The 18,961-nt window shown below is 39.5% G+C and overlaps 1 protein-coding gene and 1 long non-coding RNA gene across 8 annotated transcripts in view; one reads left to right on the top strand and one right to left on the bottom strand.

Annotated features, from left to right (window-relative positions):
* Positions 1-3,743, bottom strand: part of LOC106092744 (uncharacterized) — a 102,771-nt gene extending 99,028 nt beyond the window's left edge. For 2 of the 3 annotated variants that reach the window (XM_059364978.1, XM_059364977.1), the window contains exons 1-2: positions 3,538-3,743; positions 3,332-3,479 (exon numbers count right to left, since the gene is read on the bottom strand). The gene's annotated coding sequence lies outside the window, so the exon portion shown is untranslated. Of the gene's footprint in view, positions 1-3,331; positions 3,490-3,537 lie in introns of all 3 variants that reach the window. The other variant, XM_059364979.1, reaches the window with a different exon arrangement.
* Positions 3,744-13,866: 10,123 nt separating this feature from the next.
* LOC106094642 (uncharacterized) lies at positions 13,867-14,787 on the top strand. 5 transcript variants are annotated; one of them, XR_009397711.1, is made up of 3 exons: positions 13,867-13,930; positions 14,107-14,197; positions 14,257-14,787. It is a non-coding gene; the product is annotated as an uncharacterized LOC106094642 (long non-coding RNA). The 5 variants fall into 5 exon arrangements; XR_009397710.1 differs by having other exon boundaries at positions 13,873-13,978; XR_009397709.1 differs by having other exon boundaries at positions 13,873-13,983.
* Positions 14,788-18,961: the final 4,174 nt, after the last annotated feature.

Below are 18,961 nucleotides of genomic sequence, written 5' to 3'. Positions count from 1 at the left end.
ATTCCGACCATCAAATGTCCCAAAATACTTGGCGTCATATTTGAAAGCTCTTACATATTCTCCCCACATGCCACAGCAATTTGCTATAAAGTCAAAAGTAGAAACAAGATCCTCAAGTCACTTGCTGGCAGCACTTGGGGTGCAGACAAAGAAACCTTGTTGACCACGTACAAAGCAATTGGCCGGTCTGTGGTAAGTTATGCAGCGCCAGTGTGGTCACGTCAACTTTGTGACACGCAGTGGAATAATATTCAGATCTGTCAGAATGCCGTCCTCCAAACTGCGACGGCCTGTCTACTCAGTTCTCATGTGGACCACCTCCATCAGGAGACAAAGATCCTACCAGTGCGAAGACATAACTACATGCTGTCTAAGCAATACCTTTTGGGCTATTATCGCAGAAATCATCCAAATCATCGTCTTGTGGATAGATACCCACCGCCCAGAAGTCTTAAGGTAGATCTACATGATCTAGAGCGCGAGGTTCAGCGCTACAAGAGAGAACCTCTAGATCAAGCGGCATATCAAGCGGGTCTGAACAACATTCATGCAGACACGGTAGCAGACGCGTTAATTGGCTACAGGGTGAATGTAGTCCTTGGAGAACGACCGCCACCCATTGCACCCAAAGAAATCGACCTCCCCCGGTAAACCAGAGTAGTTCTGGCTCAATTACGTTCCGGCAGATGCAGCCGCCTCAATTCCCACAGAACTAGGATTGATGCCGACGTTCAAGATGTATGTACTGATTGTAACCAGGGACCGCACGATACACGTCACCTGTTTAACTGCTCGGTCAGACCCACTCGACTCAGACCCAGATCCCTGTGGACGCACCCCATCTTAGTCGCGGAGTTCCTGGGTCTTGACACTCAACAGAATCAAGCAGACGAAAGATAGAACACAATAAACTGCTACAACAACAACGGTCCTGCAGGCGGAGATCCGGGTGATCACTGAATGCGTGAAGAGGTTTGGTGCTAACGCGAGGACGTCGAGTGTGAACATTTTTACCGACAGTAAAATTGTCATAAGGGCAATAATTACCAGGACGGTAAGGTCATGAATAGTCTTGCAGTGTAAGAAGGAGATTATCGCCTTCTGTGAGGATTGCAAAATCCACATCGTTTGGGTGCCGGGCCATAACAGAGTTAGGGGCATGAAAGGGCAGACGATTTGTCGGTGAAGGCCGGAGGACTGCCGTCAATAAACTTGGTTAACGCGAAGCCTTTCGGGTCGACGCAATCCGTGTTAAGGGAGTGGGCGACGAATGCGCATGCAACATTGTGGAACAGCGAAACGATCGGTAGGATAGCGAAAATACTACGGAGGGATCGAGATCGTGAGAAGACGAGGCTATTACTGAAAGGAAGTAAGAAGGAGGTCAGTCAGTATTGCTATCATAAAGGTACACATAGGACTACGAGCTCACTTATGTAAAATCGGTGCGACAAGTGATAGCATGTGTAGGGTATGCGGGGAAGATGATGAGACGTTGTAGAATTTATTTTGTCATTGCCCGGCTCTCGTGTCTAATAGATACCGGCATTTAGGTGGGGACACAATACCAGACATGAACCAACTTAGGGGAGTGGTATTGAATAGAATTAAGGATTTTGTAAGTAGCAAGGAATTCCTAACTTAAAATTTTCTTTTTAGAGGTTACTTTATAGTTTTACAAGCGCACAACAAGCCGATTACTGATTTAGGTGTATGTCCATAGCGGCATGGGGTGGTTTAATATCTGCACCTTCTTTTTAATCTAACCCTAACCTAACCTAACACCTTAGATGTGCAACAACGCATTGAATGTAACAATTTTAAAAAAGATTTCATAAGTATAATTAGATTAGTGCACTTATTCTCACTTCGCAGAGGCTGACCGATTTGAATCCGGAAAAGTTTTGGGATTTCCGATCACAGAAACATTATGTTAAAGTTGAATTCGCTAAATTCTCTCGACTGCGGTTATCGGAACAGTCCTCTATATTTTTACTTTCACAGTCACAGTATTGGTGTAGGGTACAATATGTGGTTATTTCATAAATAATGCATAAAAGTTTCCTTTATTTGCCAATTTTGAGCTAGGACCGAAAATATTCAATTCTTCATCTATTCAATATTTCCTAGAAATCACTACGTCCAATTTGGACGTCATGTCAACGGGCTATCGGTAACCGATCGCGATAATAACTGGGTTTTATTTTAGTACGGTTTATTGCAGTGCAATTTGTATGAAAATGACATCTATCCAGGACATAAAAGTTCTGGATAAATTACCAGTTCAGAACATCTGTTGTCTGGATTGCCATGATATGCTTTCCGTCTATTGTGAATGGGAAAAAAATTAAAACCAATATTTATACAGTTGCGCGTACTTAATAATTTTATTTGATTTTAGTCATTAATTTTACAAATATTTGCAATTTTTTCTTTTTTTTTGGTTTGGCAGGTTGGCAAATGGCGTTACCACTTCATGGCAAACTAACAGACATGCACTGGAAACATTTTGCGTTTTATTTTTGGGCTTCACGGATTATCTCTCCAGTACTAAAATAAAACACAGCAAATATTGCGGGTTTTATGCTTATTGGGATCAAAAACAAAGTACGTGAGCCAGTCTAATGAATATTCTTGGTCGTCGTAAATATCTAAGATCGTGTACCCATGTCCTTCCGTACGGCTGCTGAAATTACGCTAGTCTTTAAAAACTAAGATATTGGGTTGAAACTTGAAGTGATTTGTGGCGAATTGGGTCCATATCGGAGAAAATGTCGATATAGCTGCTGTAGGTTTATAATGGTGCATTTACCACAATTGGATGTGGATATAAGCCCGTTCCAGTCTATAGAACCGATCGCGGCGGGACATTATGGTTATTGGTCACTTAAAAACTAAGGCGAAGAGTTTATTTCATATTTACAGCATAGGTCTGACCAAATTAAAATCGTTTTGCTTTGACCATAACATGATATTAAGGTCGCACAATCATACGAAATGTGGTTTAGGAAAAGTCAGGTATAATTTAATTTTTCCTTCTGATAGTACAACTATTTGGCTTACTTTCTTTTCACAACAAAATGTTTCAAATTGCTACAATTTCTATTTAAATTGGAAAAATATTCAAAAATCACTAAATACATTGGTATTAATAATAAATGGATTCGACTATTGGAAAATAAGCCTAGATCCCATTTATTATTGCCTTCCAAAACAAGTGGTGATAAAAGCTTAATTTTCTATTTGTTGAATACATTTAGATGTATTTGATTATTCAGCTGCAAGGGTTCTGTCTTAAAGTAAATTTTCTGTTCGAATATCTTATACATACATGTTACTGCCTTTAATTTCTTATGGCGAATAGTAATTTTCCCAAGTGCACAGAATTGAGGATAATGCTGATTGTTCGCCGTTCTTCAATCGCCTTAATCGAATCATTTCAGCGAAATTAACCATATTTCCTTAGTTTCTCATTCCACCTGCAAATTTCTGTAGATATACACTTTTTAATGGACATATATAAATATATGTACATACAATTCAAATGGATGTAGCCTTACAAGCAGATGACCCAAAAAAAGCATGTTTTAGAAACCATATCAAATATTTTAATGCTTTTATGTTTTCCACATAGATTACATATTTCGTTTATGTATATCCAATTATTTTTTTATTTGTTCTTGCTCCAAATGCGAAATGACAGACCTTAAAAATTGTACGTGCGTAGAAACTTTGGCATGAAGTAGAATTTCAACGGTGATTTACCACTCGTAATGATGGTAACACATCATACAACAGTTATAGAAATTGAGTTCAGGTTGGCAAGCATATTCCATTGCGGCCTCCTGAAAAGACGGTTATTACCAGGGTACGAAAATTGGATAGAGCTTAATGCGAAAGAAGGCAGTGAGATAAACTAATAATGAATTTTGATTTGAAGAGCGAAATGGGCGAATATCCATGCAATAGTTACGAGTGATTTTGCAATATCAGACGAGGAGAATGATGAATGCAAGTTAGCGTGCATTCGGATGAATACGACATTGTGCCCCTTGATTAAAATGTAGCATAAAAAAATTCAGAAAACCCTAAAAATAATTATTTTTCTAAAAATAAGAATTTTGAATATTCATCGCAATTGTAACACTATCTCCCGCTGAAGCCGGTTCATCCCGAATAGGCACAGTTCGTGTTTCATATGAGGCCAACCGCTCTAGATGCACCACTTTCATTTTAGAATTTGGACATCCGTCCTTCCGAAATCGATATACGACGTTATATATTTTTTTAACTTTATATGGGCCTTCCCAATTTGTTTGCAATTTCGGACATAATCCCTTCTTTCGCAGCGGGTTAAACAGTAGTAACAGCTGGGCTTCTTGGCAGCCTTAGTATTGGCCGCACAGTCGTATCTTGCCTTCATCCGATTGCTGACCATTTTTATTCGATGGCGAACTGAATCGTGAACTTCACGAAGGGTGGCCTGAACATCTTCTCGCTTTAAAACTGTCTTACTTGCCACCGAAAATCTAATCTCCAGTCAATATTAATTCGCTTCCAAATAAATCGTGTACTGCAGTTCTATATTACAGCAAAAACTTCGGTATGTGCATATCCCAGTCTTTCTGGCTCTTATTGAGCACTTTCCGCATATGTTCTTTCAGGGTGCGATTGAACCTTTCCATCATGCCGTCGGATTGTAGGATGTAGAGGCGTTGTTTTGGTTTTCTTGATTCCATATGAGTCAAACATTTCTGCCCTGAGCACAATGCGACATATCCAATTTTTGCTGAAAACATTGGCAATTGTCTTTGCTTCTTGATTCGGAATGGCATAAGCCTCTGGCCTTTTCTAAAATAGTTAATGACCACGAGGACAACGGTTTCCTGATAATTGCTAATTGGGAATGGTCCAGCCACATACATTGCTATCCTTTCAAACAGAGCCCCCGAGTTAAGGTTGGCACTATATTATTTTTTCGCCGATTACTTTTTTTTATATAGTAGATTTTAAAGCAAAACAACTTACTGATTTCATTCAGTAGGACTTTCCCCCATTACTTATGGAAAATTTTAATAAAATTGTTATTTTATCATTGCTAATTTTGCAGTTTTTCAAAAAAGTAATCACGAAAAAAATGGGTTTTCAACGGTGAAAAACGAACATAGTACCAGCCATTCTATTGTTGCATGTGACCTGGACTTTTCCTTTCGCAACTAGCTACCCATTCAGTAATGGATTTTTAGAATCCTACCCAGTAGCATCGTTGTTTCACCTTTTTGGCTCCCTTTGTTATTCCAAGCTATCCTCCACTTGGGCCATCGTGGAACTCTGCTTCTACATCCTTGATTTTGGAATCTGGTACAATAATTAGATTTCGGCTGGACTTTCCATCTTCGCTTTCCCATTTCCGGTACAGGCACCCATTCATGAAAAACAGACTGTCCCATTGAGCCCAATATTATTTCAGGAGAGGCCTTTTCGGTGCAATTCCTTTCAGGTTGGTTGGTTTTAGGATGGGATCTTTTCGCTGTTCTACTGCCAATTACTACCCAGACTCTATCTTCAGTAGTCGAACATCCACGATGCTCAATGCTGAAATCGTAGCTTTGAACACGCTTTATCGAACGAGCCAGTTGAGCTTCCGGATTCTTGAACTGGAGCAACCATTGAGCTGAATGGTCAGTCCTTAGCAGAAAGTGCTGGCATTATAGATACTTGTGGTAGTATTTTATGGCTTCTACAATTGCCAGCAACTCTCTTCTCTTTACGCAATAATTCCTTTCAGGTTTAGGCAACGTGCGGCTGTAGTATCCGATGACCTTTTAGTTACAGTTCACTTCTTGTGACAACACATCCCCAATACCATATGAACTAACGTCCGTGTCCAGAACAAATTTCTCGCCAGGAACAGGATATTCCAAAAGATTGGCTGTACATAGTAGTTCTTTCAGTTTCTGAAATGATTCTTCTTGAGCATCGCTCCATTGAAACTTTTTGCCTTTCTGTGTCAGTTTATATAAGCTGGAAGCTTTGATGTCGAAATTTGAAACGTATCGTCTGTATAGAGACCAAGAAAGTTTGGACTTTGTCGTCATCCGTGATATACCCTCCGCCGTAATACAATGCCCAAGATATTTTTCTTCACGCTGGAAAAAGTTGTATTTTTTCGAAATAAGTCTCACGCCTGCAGCTGATAGTTGCTGGAGAACATACTTCTAGTTCTTAAGATGCTCGTCGAAGGTTTTTCTCATGACTATCCAAGTATATCAAGCACGACTTCCAGTGAAGTCCCTTCAATACACGATCCATTAGTTTCTCAAAGTTAGCCGGGTCGTAGCGGGGACCGAATGGCATAACGTTCTCTTTGTCTTTCTCTGCTATCTCTACCTGCCAGTTGGAGGTATTATCTCTATTTGGTTCACAGTTAGACGCCTTATACAATATGTATATTCTCGTGATAACACACATCACACGATGATTCATATATAGGATAAGACCAAAGGCAATAATAAAACCAACACCAATTATAACTTCGTCTACAATATCGGTCAATATAAACTGAAAGTTTATGGATATACCGGTGATTGCCAGCTTCAAAACAACCTGGCCTATGGCAGTTGCGGGCTCGCCCGTTGCCTTACGCAATCTGACTCAATTTAACCAAATTTGCCCTAATGAGAGATTTTGTTACGCCCGTATCCAACGTCAAGTTACGCCTGTCGCCATTGAAGTAACCGGCTGATTTCTAGTATCAAAAGTTTCTGAACGATATCCATAAGCTTCTCGTCATGATTAAAGATTTTCTTATCCATTTCCTTCATTTGGCCTTTGCTTTTCCACTCTTCTGTCCGGACGTTTTCCACTCTTCTGTCCATAAATTGAGAGATTTCTTGGAGTTTCCCCTTCAGAATTATGGAGTCTTCTAAGAATTCTGCGTCCAATTATTCAGCTAGAATTCTGGAATTTTTTTCGTCATTTTCTTAGAATTGTCTTCTATCATTCTAGAATTGTCTTGCATTATTTTTTTTGTTTTGCTCATTTTGCTAATGTCGGCTAGCATTGCTGCATAAATCACACCATTACAGCTCCTTTTGAAACTTCCTCGCCGCTAGAATCACCTCTTATCGATATATCGAGATCATCTTCATATTCGTTGATGTCAATTTTATGGCGCTCAATTTCTTCTTCTTCGTTTTTGTAATTAAGCCTTGTTACCGGTGGTTGCTAACTCCATTTTACTCAGTTCCTGCTTCAGGTCTTCCACACCTACATCGTCGAATTTAATTTTAGAAGTTTATTTCGTAATTTCACTTCTGACACCAGTTGTTACGTTTTAAGGCTGGTACTTTGTTCTTTTTTGTGGAAAAATTTCCGAAAATCGTTCTTTTGGTGGTTTGACAAGGCTACTACATTTGATTTTGTTGGGTTTCTTTAGCCAAAATGTTGCCATTTACATATAAAAAATAATACGGCATTAAACAATTTATCAGCTGCTTACGTGCATGTGTTTTGAAAATACCCAATCTGGTAACTTCGCGATAAGTCCTCTCTTGATCTCCCCTTAAGCTGACCAATACCGCAATACTGTAATTTATGCACTAACGATTATGTTATTCTCTATTGGCTGGTACTATGTTCGTTTTTCACCGGTAAAAACGGTGTTTTTCGCGGTTACTTTTTGCAAACACTAAACAAATCTCAATGATAGCATAACACTTTTGTGAAAATTTCTTCGTAAGTAATGAGGGAATATCCTCTTGAATGAAAATAGCAAGTTCTTTTGCTTCAACATCTATTGTCTAAAAAAAGTAATCATAAAAAAATTTCGTTAAAAACGAACATTGTACCACCCTTAATTCGGTGCATTTCATGAGCATTTAATTACATTTGCAATTAAAATTGTGCGAATTTTATCCTGATAAAGCGACATGTCGCTACTATTTTGCTCATAGAACTCGGTACCACTCGTACGGAATGTGTTCGAATTATCTTCGTCACCATTTTGTTTAAAGTGCGTGTTGATAGTTGTTCGTGCGAAAAGTCAATGTTAGTACTAGGCTTTAACAGAAATCGTATCTAAACTAAGGCAACTCTGCCAACAAAAAAAAAAACGAAAAACACAAAGAGGGATCTACAAAAATAATAAATAATTCTTCTCATAGCCTGAAATTCTTCTTTTATTAATTTAAAAACATCGGAAATCTAAATAAAATGTATCAATACTAATTTATTCGTAAAAAAGCGGACATTTTTTTACACGATACCACGCTTATTAATTAATTGACAATGAATAAAAAAAAAAAACAAATGTGTCAGACCGCCGAAAGAACTATTAAGGGAAATTTGAAGAACTAGTCGGTCAATATTTAGATCAACAATGTACTCTGCCAACATTTTGAAGTGCCATTCATCGGCAATCGCCATGTAGTGTCGACTTAGACTCATCCGATCTGATAAAAAACGATTGTTTGTGTTTTACAAAAACCAAATACACGAACAATCGCATTTTATCTTCTCAACAGGCATTCAGGAGATGGTTTTTTTTTTATTTCTAACTGTTTTTCGCATAATTTTTTCTTACTTATGTGGTCGTTTGTTTTGCTTGCAGCGCACGTCGCATTGTCCAAAGAATAGTCAAAGTAATTGGTTCAAAAATTTGTGTTGAGATAAGTGTTAAAGCTTTTTAATAATTAATTTAAGTAAAACAAAAGAAACAGTTAATTTAAACCTAAGCAGAAATTATACAATGTCGTTTAAAGCAATAATAGTTAAAAGGAAACGCTGTTGTTGCTTTTTCCATTTATAACATAATAGAGAGCAGTAGTGGTAATTTTTTATTAATTTGTATTGTGAATTTTACAAAATCTGTCTCTAACTAAATATTATTTTCTTTAAATAATGTCTTTGGGTTGCAAGAAGAGAATGAACCAATTGAATATATACAATTTGAAAATGTAGAACAAGGTAACATTTTTGACAACTTCTTAATTTGACCTTGTAACATATTTTCAATTAATTTTCAGAGCCAGCTGATTGCACAAATATTGAAATATTGAAAGAGTTGCGTTCCTTGCACAACAAGATTTACCAGAAGGAAGAAAATAAAAAAATATATTATTCATTTGTTTATATTCCTAATCATTGAAAAAAATAAATAAAAAGAAGAAGTTAATTTTTTGAATCGTCTTTTTTTAATACTTGGCGTCTCTTTTACGGAACTCTTGGTAGGATCGATTGTGGTTCCTTCCTTGAGTCACTACAAAGATACTTTATGAAGTGTCTCTTAACTAACGAGGCGGGGAACAGTTTCTCCCGACTGAAGTAACTTTTGCAACGAAAAGACAGTTATCCCGGCGTTGAAACTTAACGCCTACATGTTTGAGTGACTCCTGGAATAGAAAATGTTTGCAGGGTAATTAAAAATGTTTAAGCGTTTCGATTTAGTGCCCGCTAAAGCCTAGCATTACATAATTACCATGTAGTGTACCGTAAACGGCTGAGTACAAATTTTCTCAAGAAGTGCGCTATCTGTCAATATTCATTAACAGGTAGTGGCAGTTGCACTGTCTGTCAAAATCAGTAATTACGGCAACTCCGATTTTGTGTATGTGACTAGTTCGCACCATTTTTCATTGTTTGTGTGGTATGGTGCTTAACTATAATAAACACACACACACAACCAAAACTCGTTGACAGATAGTGCACTTCGTGAGAACAAATTTTACTTAGTTGTTTACGTTACACTACCTGGTAATTATGTCATGCGAACAACTATCAATACGCACTACAAAAAAATGGTAAAGATAATGCGAACACATTCCGTACAAGTGGTACTGAGTTCTATGAGCAAAATAGTAGCGACATGCCGCTGCAACAGGATAAATTTCGCACAATTTCAATTGCAAAAGTAATTAAATGCTCACGAAATGGGCCGAATAAAATCTGCTTCCATAATATTGCCTTTGTTGTGTAATGTTGTTTGACTTTTGTTAGTGTTCTGGGAAAGAAAAGAGTCCGTCGGATTTCGCAATAATTTAATAGGCATTTGCGATGTGAAAATGCCTATGCCAAAACTGTCAAAATGCACTATAAAAAAATGTTGACGAATATAATGCGAACACGTTCCGTACAAGTGGAACCGAAGTGGTAGACGAAGTGGCTGCCTCGCACTTAATCTGTATGTCTATGGGTCAGTTATCTAGAATAGTCTCCAGTGCCCTAGTGAGCGTTGTCCTCATCGCTCCGCCTATGCCAAGACAACATGTTCTCTGAACCTGTTGTATTATCCTTATGTTGCACTTTTTCTCCACCGGAGTCCACCAAACTACTGAAGCGTAAGTAAATATTGGCCTAATCACGCTCCTGTAGAGCCAGTGAACTCTCCCAGGCCCCATTTCGAACTTACGGCTCGACTACTAGTGCCCAACATCTATGAGCCTTCTCGGTACGCCCCTGAAGGTCATACTACCAATTCAGTTTTCTGTCCAAGATCACACCTAAGTATTTGACCTTGTCAGATATCGAAATTGTTCTATTGAGGAAATGTGATGCATCACATTGGCCCAGCTCCGTCTTCCTTGTGAACAGGCAGATTTCAGTTTTCTCTGGGTTAACATTCAGACCCCTGGTCTAGCCCATTCATGTACTGTCTACAAGATCCTTTCGGCCCTTCTGCATAGCTGGGTTGGCTCTTTGCCCCTTAGAAGTGTAATAATATCGTATGAATAGCAGACGGGTTCATAACAATCCTTGCTGGATTTGCCTTTGGTTCCTCCCGGGTTTTCGGAATATATACAAGTCTCAGGCACTCTGTGAAAATATTGACCATGTGGGGCGCGAGATAATCTGCCACCTTCTGCAGTTACGCCGGAAATATTCCATCAGGTCCGGTTGACTAAATTGATTTGAAGCTCCTCAAGGATTCCTTCATCATAAATAATGTAAAGATAAGCCTTCGATTAACATAATTATTCCAAGATTCTTGTTTGAACCGTTAAATATAGCGGACGTTTTGTTATTTCACTCTGCAATAATTTTTCTGTAACTCGTAATAGGTCATTACTTTTGAAAGAACATTTAAGTCATTCAAGGATAGCTACGATAGTGGTATCCATTAGGCGGTTAATAAGCTGCGTCTCTTTCCAGTGGAAAGACAGATCTAGCGCCCGGGAGTAGGCTCAGAATAGACTCCAAAGACCCAACAGCTGCGATGGTGGTAAGAGGCCATAGAATGTTGTCTCCTACTGAAATCTCGACTGGTGGAGCTCTAGCTCCAGGCTCCATTAGTCGACAGACAGGTCAGCAGGGGCTTTTGACGAAGACACCTGGATCGAGTCTTAAGGACAAGGCCTAACCTATTCTTTCTTCGCATGCCTATAATTTGCCTAGGCCTTCCCCGGCAAACCAACATGCTCTTTAAGAGAATGGAATAATAGAAGGCTCATCGTTCGCATCTAATTCTAAGACTCCCAATAATAGGGAGCGAGACTCTCAAAATTATGATCGGGGATTTGCTGCACAGGCTACCCTAAAGACTACACGTCTAAATTTGGAAACTGCAACGCAGTCAGCCAAAAACCTGCGGTTACCCGGAGGGTATCCTATGCCTAAAAGAACTAGAGCGAACAAAAGTGAGATGGTTCCAAGAACTTTTGATGATGTCGCTATGGGCAGTTCGGTGATAGCAGTTGTCCACAAGGGAGAAGAATTGGAATGCATACATAGGAAGGTGTGCTCCAGTGGGGAAGGACGGGACTTAAAAAGTACTTCCACAGTAGCAGCAAGTGAAGCATCTAAGGAGGAATCCTATACACTCTGCAAGTGTCCAGTGACCTGAGGAAGAGTGGTTCCGCTGCTTTCTCACTTGCTCCTGGATGCGTACGTAAGCCCGTTATGACAAGATCTAACGAATCTTGTGAGAATAAACCCCTAGCGGAATCAGAAGACGAAGCTAACACAACAGTGGTGAAAATTCTGAATCCTGACTATGGTCCGGTTTCTGCAGATAAATCTCCACCATTGTAAGGACGCTTCGGCGGCACTAAAGGTTCTCCTGATGGCAGGGGAATTGGATGTGGTTCTTATTCAGGAGCCATGGGTATGTCGAGGAATGGTTCGTGGATTAAGAATTCTCGGAAACTACAACTAACCTACTCCACGTTACGGGAAATGAGAGACACAGAGCCTGTATTCCGACAAAGTGTAGTCTAAAGGTTTTTCTTCTTCCGGCGATAAGCACTGAAGATTCAGTACTAGCCAGTATGAAAATAAATAAGTCTCATTAGTTTCTGGCTTCCCTATATATATCACACGATTCAAAGATGCCGCCTGCAAGCCTTAAGTTGCTGGTTGAAAGTTTTTCTGAAGGGAAAAAGAGCCTCATTATAGGAAGTGATGCTAATGCACATCACTAATCCCATGGCAGCCGGTTGTACGCACCGGATTGACCCGATGGAATCCTTCATCGGGAAGGGCTGCCACCTCAGTGTGTGTTCGTCCTTTTTCGTAATGGGAGAGGCACACACCGAAATGCCTCCGCCTTCTGGTCCGTGCCGGGATTGAAAAGAACCCCGGACCTTGGTTCTGTTTGGTTTGCCAGAACCGCCTCCATCATCGGTCGGTGTCGGTGAGGTGTAACCGGTGCATGGAGTGGGTACATTTCCAATCTTGTTCTCGTCTTACATCACTATGGGAGTATAGTCACACTGAATATGTTGCAAGGTGCTGTGCGAATATAGACAGCAGTGGGTCACAAGTATAGTCGTCGTCGCTTTCTACAATTTTGTGGAAAAAATTCTAATAAATATTTCTAATAACCCTATTATAAGCGCGGATGTAAATGATATTATCGTGGTTATTATATTTAAAAAAGCGATAATTAAAATATTAAAAGCATGTGTTCATTTATATAAATACTGTAGTAATTATATTTACAACAGGATAAGTGAAATAAAAAATATTTTATTTTAAACGCAATTATGGCAGTCATTAAATGCACGAACACGATTCTTCAAACACCGGTAATGAAACAAAATTGTGTGCTTTTGTAAATTCAATTACCACAATTATAATATTTACAAACACAGCTGCTAAAGCAAAATATAACTGGATTGGCCGTTACATTCCACAACTCTGCTTAAGCATTCTATCTGAACAATAGAGTAGGTCTACCATAATTATTTTCTCGTCTCTATAATAGCAACGTCATATATGATTCTTTAAATGCCATTATTTCTGGCGACGAATTTAATTTTAAAATTGTAACCCTCCCTAATATAATGTGTATACTATTTTTTTACCCACCACCATAGGATGGGGGTATACTAATCTAGTCATTCCGTTTGTAACACTTCGAAATATTCGTCTAAGTCCCATAAATTATATATACTCTTGATCCTCTCGTCGTTCTGAGCCGATCTAATCTGGCCCCCAGTCGATATAGCTCCCATATAAACCGATCTCCCGATTTGACTTCTTGAGCCCCTGGAAGCCGCAATTTTTATCCGATTTGGCTGAAATTTTGCATGTTGTGTTCTGTTATGATTTCCAAGAACTATGCAAAGAGCGGTTTAAATCGGTCTTTAATCTGATATAGCTCCCATGTAAACCGGTCTCCGGATCATCCTTATTCGGTTCCTAGTAGCTTTAATTTTTGCTGGTTTGGCATGTGGATTAAAATAATGCCCTTCAACTAGATATATTTTGTATAAATTTTTATCAGAATCCATGGTGGTGGGTTCCCAAGATTCGGCACGGCCGAACTTATCATGCTTTTATTTGTTTTTTGCCCCTTTTCCTGGGATAGCTTCGCTTCTTCGCAAGAACAAAAAAATTGTTTCGACTGTTGATCATAACAAATTCTGAGTTTGTCAGGGGCGCACGTTCAAAGTGTTAAATTAATATTTAAAATTTTAAAAAGTGTAAAAACGTGAATAGCAAACCTATGAATTTCAATTGTTTTTTTATTTGAGTTTTTGTAAAGTAGCGGACTATTTTATTAATTTAAAAACCCATGTACTCCCAGTGGGAGTAGAAATTTTTAGTAATAATTTTTGCTAAATTTTTTTAATCAATAATGTGTTTTCGTTTTTAATCTTTTTCAAGCCACCATTTATTTTGCCATGAAGCGCCCTCCTGCTAATTTATGATTCTTTGGTGTTCAATAAATTATCGATTCTGTCTTTTTGTGATTCAGGTATGTTTTAATTTAATAGCAATGTCAGAAAAAACTAAAATGTATGTTTAATTTTTTAGACCCCAGCATTTTTTTTAATTTTATGATACATTCCCCACCTACTGCCTCCACAACAAAAAAATAAGGTTAAATAAATTTCTATATATTTTGAAAACACCAATTATAATTGTCTAACAGTTTTGGATGCCTTTGACAAGTTACTCCACATCTTTTACGCGTTTGATGTTCCATTCTCTGAAGAATCTGTCCTGTCCTGGTCCAATGATTTCCATGTATTTTCTGACCACTTGCCACTGTGCTGGCAAGTTTTACCTGCCAGGCTTATCTGAAAAAAAGGTATGTTTGGCCCGAAAAAGAAGCAAAATATCTAATGTCTAACTGAAAAAGAGGAAGCACCACACCTACTTGTTGGAATGCCTTATCGCCTGGTCTTATGGCGAGGAATAGCCCTCCCTCTGCAGCAAGAGCTCCACCATAGCAACTTTCCAATCTGTTGCCCCGTACCTTCCTTTTCATCTTATCCCCTTCTATTGTAAGATCCACATGATCTTAATCAAAGACATCATCTTCATTAAACGTTATAAACAAGACCGTTTTTATTTATTTCCTATACGATGGACTCATTCTTAAGGAATATGGTCTTATGGCGAGGAATAGCCCTCCCTCTGCAGCAAGAGCTCCACCATAGCAACTTTCCAATCTGTTGCCCCGTACCTACCTCTTCATCTTATCCCCTTCTATTGTAAGATCCACATGATCTTAATCAAAGACATCATCTTCATTAAACGTTATAAACAAGACCGTTTTCATTTATTTCCTATACGATGGACTCATTCTTAAGGAATATGTGAAACAAATCAAAAAATTCAGTTAAACAAAATGAATTTCTCAGAGTTATTTCTAAATCCCTTCTAATAATAAAACAAATTCTTCTAACCTAAATCTTCTTCCCTAATAAAAAAACAAATTCATTGACTACTAATAAAAATTTTAAATCCTAGAAAATTTAATAAAATATTACAAAACGAAAGGCATTTAACAACTTGAACATCTGTAGGGTAAAGCCGATTGCACCCGGGCTTCTCTTCTGCCAAGGAATTTACCGCCAATGGTATCTTGTCCCACTTGGACGCTTACTCTCTGTCTGTCCGTCTATGTCCGTCCAAAGATCGTAATGTTACAAGTATGTACACGTTAAAAAAAAATAATAAACGCGTTTTCTTTTTCTAATCTTGTTATACCCTCCACCATAGGATGGGGGGTATACTAATTTCGTCATTCTGTTTGTAACTACTCGAAATATTCGTCTGAGACCCCATAAGGTATATATATTCTTGATCGTCGCGACATTTTATGTCGATCTAGCCATGTCCGTCCGTCTGTCTGTCGAAAGCACGCTAATTTCCGAAGGAGTAAAGCTAGCCGCTTGAAATTTTGCACAAATACTTCTTATTAGTGTAGGTCGGTTGGTATTGTAAATGGGCCATATCGGTCCATGTTTTGATATAGCTGCCATATAAACCGATCTTGGGTCTTCACTTCTTGAGCCTCTAGAGTGCGCAATTCTTATCTTATTGGGATGAAAATTTTGCACGACGTGTTTTGTTATGATATCCAACAACTGTGCCAAGTATGGTTCAAATCGGTTCATAACCTGATATAGCTGCCATATAAACCGATCTTGGGTCTTGACTTCTTGACCCTCTAGAGTGCGCAATTCTTATCCTATTGGGATGAAAATTTTGCACTACGTGTTTTGTTGTGATATCCAACAACTTTGCCAAGTATGATTCAAATCGGTCCATAACCTGATATAGCTGCCATATAAACAGATCTGGGGACTTGACTTCTTGAGAGTCTAGAGGGCTCAATTCTTATCCGATTTGGCCGAAAATTTTGCAAGACGTATTTTATTCTTACTTTTAACAACTGTGTCAAATAAGGTTCAAATCGGTTCATAACCTGATATAGCTGCCATAGAAACCGATCTGGGATCTTGACTTCTTGAGCTTCTAGAGGTCGCAATTATTATCCGATTTGCCTGATATTTTGTACGACGGATTCTCTTATGACCATCAACATACGTGTTTATTATGGTCTGAATCGGTCTATAACCCGATACAGCTCCCATATAAATTGATCTCTCTATTTTACTTCTTGAGCCCCCAAAGGGTGCAATTCTTATTCGAATTGGCTGACATTTTACACAGGTCTCCAACATATATGTAATTTAATTGCGGTCCAAACCGGACCATATCTTGTCAGTTGTCCTCTTCGGGAAAGGAAATCAGCCCAAGAAAAACCCTGGATGACCGGGGAGATTCGCAATATTGGGAAAGAGGTCCGCAGACTTTTTAACAGAGCACATCGTAAAAAAGCGGAAGTTTATTGGGATGTGTATTCCACACGGCTCAAGGAATACAATAAGATTTCCAGAGCGGCAAAACGTGCCTCCTGGAATCCTTTCTGCGAACAGGTTGATAGCGTTAATGACGCCACCAAGATATAAAAGTTTCTCTCAAAAACCCATGTTCAAACTGAAACTTTTTAAGACGATATGGGAGTGAGAGCAGAGACAACGGAGGACATGTTGAGCCTTTTGATGAAAACCCATTTTCCACACGATACGACGGGACTCACGGAACGGAATTGTTAGTGAAGGGACCCTTAAGAAGCTTCAAACCATTTAAGTCACCCGAACCTGTTGGAATATTTCCGGCGTTACTACAGAAAGAGGCAGACTATCTGGCGCCCCATCTGGCCAATATTTTCACAGCCAGCCTAGGACTTGCATATACTCCGAAAACCTGGCTGGAGGCACGGGTGGTGTTAATACCCAAGCACGGCATGGCAAGTTATGCGACACCAAAAGCCTATAGACCCATAAGCCTGACGTCTTTCTACTCAAAACCATTGTGGACACCATGATAAAGAGTATGATATCCAGCGAACTGCTCAAATACAAACAGGATGCCTATGTCAAGGGAAGGTCGGTGGAGACTGCCCTGCACGAGGTTGTGCATAAAATAGAAAAATTCTTTGATGCCAAAACGTACACACGGGCGGTATGCATTGACATCGAGGAGGCTTTTAGCAATGTGCGGAGCGACACACTGATCCAATCCTTATACCAGTACCGGATGGACCCGGTTCTTAGAGACTGAATAAACCATATGCTAAGGAACCGGTGGATAAATTGTGTTTCCCATGGCATAAATATAAGGGAAAAAGTGGCACAGGGCACGCCACAGGGGGGCATTTAATCGCCACTCCTATGGGTGACCACCATAAATGACTTATTACGGATGCTGATTGAGGAGGGATGTGAACCCGTCTGCTACGCAGACGATGTTATAATACTTCTAAGGGGTAAGGATCCGAACGAGCTATGCAAAATGACCGAAAGGATCTTGCATATGGCATATGACTGGGCTATACCCAGAGGTCTCAATGTTAACCCAGAGAAGACTGAAATATGCCTGTTCACGAGGAAGACGAAGGTGGACGAATTTAACGCACCACGTTTCCTCAATAAGACGATTTCGATATCTGACAAGGTCAAATACTTAGGTGTGATCTTGAACAGGAAACTGAATTGGAAGTGTCACATTCAGGAGCGTACTGAGAAGGCTCACAGATGTTGGGCACTATGTAGACGGGCCGTAGGATCGAAATAGGGCCTGGATCGTAGGATAGTCTACTGGCTCTACAGGAGCGTGATAAGACCAATACTTACTTACGCCTCAGTAGTTAGGTGGACTGCTATGGAGAAAAGGTGCAACATAAGGACAATACCATAGGCGGAGCGATGAGGACAACGCCCACTAGGGCACTGGAGTCTATTCTAGATATCCGACCCATTGACATACAGATTAAGTGTGAGGTAGCCACTGCGGCTATGAGACTTAAGGCGTTGGGAGAATGGATTGAGGATGGGAGCAGCTCATATCATCGCGGTATAATCGAGGCGACGATAGGAAACCTGAAAGGAAGGGGAGAGGTTTCTGATCGGATACCTGAGATGAACCTTGAAGTCGAACCTTGAAGTCCGTAGGACGGCGAAAATCCTATGGGGTTCCAGATCGTGAGAGGACGAGGCTTTACTGAAAGCAAGCAAGAAGGAGGTCATTAACTGGACACAAAAGACTACGAGCTTACTTATGTAAAATCGGTGCGGCAATTGATAGCATGTGTAGGGCATGCGGGGAAGATGATGAGACATGAGAGCATTTCCATTGTCATTGCCGGGCTTTCGCGTCCACCAGATACCGGTATTTAGGTGGAGACACAATATCAGACATGAACCAACTTATGGAAAACAAATAAGGATTTTGTAAGTAGCACGAAATTCCTAACTTTTTTTTCGAGGTTACTTTTTAGTGTTTAGAGCGCACAACAAGCCGTTTACTGGCTTAGGTGTGTGTCCATAGTGGCATGGGGCATATCAATATCTGCGCCCTCTTTTCAACCCAACCATAAGTCTGATACAACAAAGCAAATGCCTACCTTTACCAAATTGAAAAAAATATATATATAATGTCTTTCTCTTCTATATTTTTTCATATATATTAGTCCGTCCAAGGTTTGTGTCCTGTGTAACGTATTGGGTCGTAAGCAATCACCTGGGATACTGCGGGTTGCAAGTGTCTTTTGAAGAATCCTACGCTGGAGCAGAGGATATGAGCTACAGTGACAGTGCCGGGATAGTTGGTCCAATTTTGTTTGTTCAATTTTCTTTGCTCAATTTTGTTCATTTATTGTTGT

This window comes from Stomoxys calcitrans, chromosome 3, assembly GCF_963082655.1.
Source record: "Stomoxys calcitrans chromosome 3, idStoCalc2.1, whole genome shotgun sequence".
In the NCBI taxonomy this organism is placed as follows: Eukaryota; Metazoa; Arthropoda; class Insecta; order Diptera; family Muscidae; genus Stomoxys; species Stomoxys calcitrans.
Note: the sequence above shows the minus strand (reverse complement) of the source record. Positions and strands in the feature narration are given on the sequence as shown.